We start from the raw sequence: 4,914 nt of genomic DNA on the forward strand, positions 1-4,914 counted from the left end.
TAATAAAAACGATGACATTTTATTGATGCATTTTCATCTCTAATGTACTTCCACACAGAGCTCATGTAATAAGAGTCCAGACACTTCAGACAGCAGCAACACATCATAGCACAACTTTGTGTGGGAAATAAGAGTTGAGCATGACCTTATCCTCCCTATCATGTTTGCTTCCAAACCGCAGCAAGAAACTGCACCAAGGAAATCAAACAGATTGGCCTGGCTTGAGAAGGTGGTAAGGAGAAGGGATAGGAAATAATACCTGTCAAATGACTACTAAGTATGATGCAGGAACAGTGTGAGATATTTACTTCTGTTTATTTATTATTATTATTATTATTATTATTATTTTTTTTTTTTTAGTTAAACAAATGTTTTATTTGTCCAGCACAACTATGGGCTATGTTATTCTAGATGACAAAGTTTTATGGTTTATGGTTAATGGTCTTCAAATGCATAGATTTCCCCATTTTTAAATCAGATCAAATACAACAGAATAAACTAAACATACAATGCTGTTAAAATGATCATATTTTCAGGTATGTTATAATCATAATAAAGCTGTCATTTACCTAGAATTTAAATAACTGAAAATGTTTAGCATATATAAGAGTTTTTTTGCATGTTTATTTATTATTATATTTTTAAATTAATAGCTAGGTGTCTTTTATCCCGAGGGCAATATAAGTGGGTGAAATAAATGGCTATGTATCTTCACTGTTTGATCCTGTGGCTCAGATTTCTGTTACTGTGCAAATGTTGCCTGTCTGGGAGAGATTGGGGCCCTAGGCATCACTTACTGCAGTGGTTCTCAAAGCCCCATCCTTGGACCAGCAGGAGCAGTATTACCAGGGACCCACTAGACATGCAAAATCTTGGGCCCCAAGAATGCTGATTCAAACCTACTGAATCAGAAACTCAGAGTTGGGACAGAGGAGGTCCATGGTAATCTGTGTTTTTTCCAAGTTCTGCAGGTGGTTTTGATGGGCCCCCAATTTTAAGAAGCCCTGGCAAACAAGATAACACGTTAACAGGCGTGATGGGATAGTGTTTCTAAAAATATAATCATTAGAATCTGATACTTCTCCATTCCCTTAGTCCTTCTCATTTAAACAGCTAGTTCAGGTTTGCTCTGTTTTAGCAGCAGAGTTCCCTGCAATGGAGTCAGGAAGGAAGTGTGCCCAGGAGAAGCTTCAAGGGCTGGGGGAGGTTGCAGAAGCCAAACAGGAATAATCCTGAAGAGGCTGCCTTCAGCCTGGTCTGGCAGGGAGCATAAAGGGTAACTTATTACTCTTTAGAGTTGTCCCCCACCCCACCCCAGGCAAAGGGGAGGGCTTTCATACTTCCACACCTGTCAGTCATTGCCTAGGGCCTGCCCTAAGGGTGGGGTGGGGAGTAAGGGGATGTAAGGGGATTTCCAACTCTCTGCCAGGACAGGCAAAATGGTAGCCTGAGAAAAGATGGCAGAAAAAGCCACCTTTCCAAGGTGTGGAAAGCAAAGCACACCAGAGCTTGGGAAGGGAGCACAGAAACTACAAATAGGATCCTTGGGGAAAATAATTCTAGGCCCACACAAAGAATGCAGCCAAAACATGCCAAAGAAGAGGAATTCCTCCCTACTACCATCTGGCCCCAAGCAAGAAAAGGATTCCCTGGGAAAGAAAATGAGTGGAGGAATGCAGTGAGCAGATAAACGTCGATGGATTCCAAAGTGGGGTTCTGCACATGACCCGCTGGGTGTCATTGGCTTGAACTCAGACCTGTGACCTCAGAGTCATACAAATAATAATATTAATCACAATGATCATGATAATAACAATAGCTCACCTGTATAAGGCACTTGATAGGTGTGAGACACTGTTCTGAGTCCTCTGTATTTATTAGCTCATTTAGCTCTCACAACAACCCTGAAAGGTAGGTCTATTGTTATTCCTGTTTTACACATAAGAATACCGAGACACAGAGTAGTCCAGTGACCTTGTTGAGGGTCACACAACAAGTAAATGTGTCAGCTGGGATTGGAACCTAGGCAGTCTGGATCCAGAACTCATGTTCGTAACCACCTCATTTTACTGTCTGACTCTGAGGTCACATGAATGACTGAATTGAGTAGCATTTAAATATCTATAATTTTTGGTAATAACACATAGGAGGAATATGAATAGAAGTTAGAGGAGAAGAAGGAGCAAATAGATTAGTCGAAATCTTATCAGGTAGTACAGCCACTTCTGTGTGGAGACATAAGAAATAGGTAATATGGAAAGTAAATCTGGGGGATGTGGGTTGTGAACTGAGAAGGGCAGAAGGAACAAATATATAAAACATATTACCATGTTTCCCTGAAAATAAGACCTAGCCAGATAGTCAGCTCTAATGCGTCTTTTGGAGCAAAAATTAACGTAAGACCTGGTCTTATTTTACTATCATTTTACAGGTGAAGCCCAGGCTTCACCTTATTTTACTGTATTTTACTTTAAGACCGGGTCTTTAATATAATATGATACGATATAATATAATATAATATAATATAATATAATATAATATAATTAATATATTACAATTAATGTAATATAATATAATATAATATTGGGTCTTATATTAATTTTTGCTTCAAAAGACGTATTAGAGCTGATTGTCTGGCTAGGTCCTATTTTCGGGAAAACACGGTAATAGCTCAGGACTCTATGTTTTATTTTTTCCGTCGGCACTGAGCCATGGGTCTCTCTGGGGACAACTGGTACAAGCGCCGCGAGACCAGGGGCAAGAGAAAGCCCTACTACACGAAGCGAAAATATGAGCTGGGACGCCCTGCTGCCAAGGATAAGACTGGTGCCCCCTGCATGTGCACAGTCCATAGGCATGGAGGCAAGAAGAAGCACGGTGCATTGAGGCTGGGTGTGGGGAACTTCTCCTGGGGCTCTGAGTGTCGTACGCGCAAACAAAGATTACTGATGTTGTCCACATTGCGTGTAACAAGCAACTGGTCCAAGATCCTAGTAAAGAACTGCCAGATGCTCATTCACAGCACACCTGCCCACCGTGGTATCAGTCCCACTGTGCACTGCCCCTGGGCTGCAAGAGAGAGGCCAAGCTGACTCCTGAGGAGGAAGAGATTTTTAAACAAAAAAAAAAAACAATCAAAGAAAATTCAGAAGACATATCATGAAAGAAAAAAGAACGCCCAAATCAGCAGTTTCCAAGAGGAGCAGTTCCAGCAGGGCGCGCTTCTTGCACGCATCGCTTCATGACCAGGCAAACAGGGCGGAGCAGGTGGCTATGTGCTAAGAGGGCAAGAAACTGGAGTTCTAGCTGAGGAAAACCAAGGCCCGGAAAGGCAAGTAAATCCTCCTCCCTCCTAGCTTAGTCTATGTAATACAGGTGTTTGGTGTTCTAAAACAAAACAAAACCAAACAACAACAACAAAACCCACCTAGCTCAGCCTGGCAGTTATGAGCTGTAGGAAAGAACCCCATCCGTATCTCAGATGAAAACTTCATTAAGTCATTGAAAACGTCAATCAGCTGTATATGTAACCTCCAGAATTATTTGAAAAGGGAACTCTAAATACTTTGGTTTAGCATAATCGTTTCAGCAGTTGCTATCATCTTTCAATACACTGAAGATTGAAGACTCTTCAGTGTAGAAATATTTAAGAAAATCCAAGCCATAATACCAATATTGTTTTAAATTTCTGCCTATTTGGGGTTTTTGAGTATTTATAATAATTAGAAAAATTTGGTTTATTAAAGTAATAGGTTAGACTTGCAATTCAAAAATTCATATGTAATTCAGTTATTGGTTTATACATGAACTTTTGATTCTTTTTTACTTGTTAAATCATACCTTTAAAAACTACAAAAGTTTATTATCAAATAGTTAACATTCCCACAACTCTTATCCTCTTTTTAATTCTCTACACCACCCTTTTGCATCCTTTGGGGAAAATACTGTTAAAGTTTCGTTTATATACTCACAGACTTACAGTTTTAAATTGAAGTCTTGCTAAGTTATTGTAAAGAGTTTTAGAACTCTAAATAAAACTTAAGATTCGCCATATATAAAATTGAATTCTTGGATTAATAGGAAACAGTTAAATACTAATTATTTAGTATTTAATAATAAAGATGCTTAAGTATCTCATTTAATAGAGATACTTCAGTATCTTATTTAACAGAGATACTTAAATAAGAGATACTTAAAAGGAGATAGAATATTTAAATTTACAGAGGCATTTTAAAATGTTTAAATGAGTTTAATTACCAGAGTTTATAAGTAGGACCAAATAATAATTGTAGTTGAAATAATCTTATGTTCACTACACTGTTTATCCTTCCTGCAAACCCAGGAAAATTGTATCTCCCAGCTCCACTAATAGTTAGGGTAGGATCTTATAACTGAGTTCTTGCCTATGTGAATGTGCCTCTTTGGTCGAAGATGGTTAAGAGCAGAAATGAATGGAAGCGAAGTTCTTCAAAGTGCAAAGTTGCAAAAAGAAAGCCCAGATCCTTTAGTCACCTCAGGAGAGGGCTACGTCCAGGAAAACCACCTTACCTATATCAAGCTCTGACTAAAGTGAGACATACACCTTTCTTGCAATTACTCACAAAGAAAAATACTCAATATCATTAGTCATAAAAGAAATGCAAATCAAAACCACAATGAGATTCTATTACACACACACCTAAATGGCTCAAATTTTAAAAATTGACAATAAATGTTGATGAGGTTGTAGAGCAAACAGTACTCAAACATCAGCTCAATGCAAAGTATGGACCTTGCTTTTTGTAAAAAGGAAAAAAATTACCCTGTTTCGCAAAAAATAAGACAAAGCCAAACCATCAGCTTTACTGCATTTTTGGGGGCAAAAATTAATATAAGACCCTGTCTTATAGTAAAATAAGACCGAGTCCTATATTA

General features: G+C 38.3%; 1 pseudogene across 1 annotated transcript; it reads left to right on the forward strand.

The window, feature by feature from the left end:
• Positions 1-2,711: 2,711 nt before the first annotated feature.
• Positions 2,712-3,339, forward strand: LOC308507614 (small ribosomal subunit protein eS8-like; annotated as a pseudogene). The gene has a single exon. The product of its transcript is annotated as a small ribosomal subunit protein eS8-like (transcript).
• Positions 3,340-4,914: the final 1,575 nt, after the last annotated feature.

This window comes from Rhinolophus hipposideros (assembly GCF_964194185.1).
Source record: "Rhinolophus hipposideros genome assembly, chromosome: 14".
NCBI lineage: Eukaryota > Metazoa > Chordata > Mammalia > Chiroptera > Rhinolophidae > Rhinolophus > Rhinolophus hipposideros.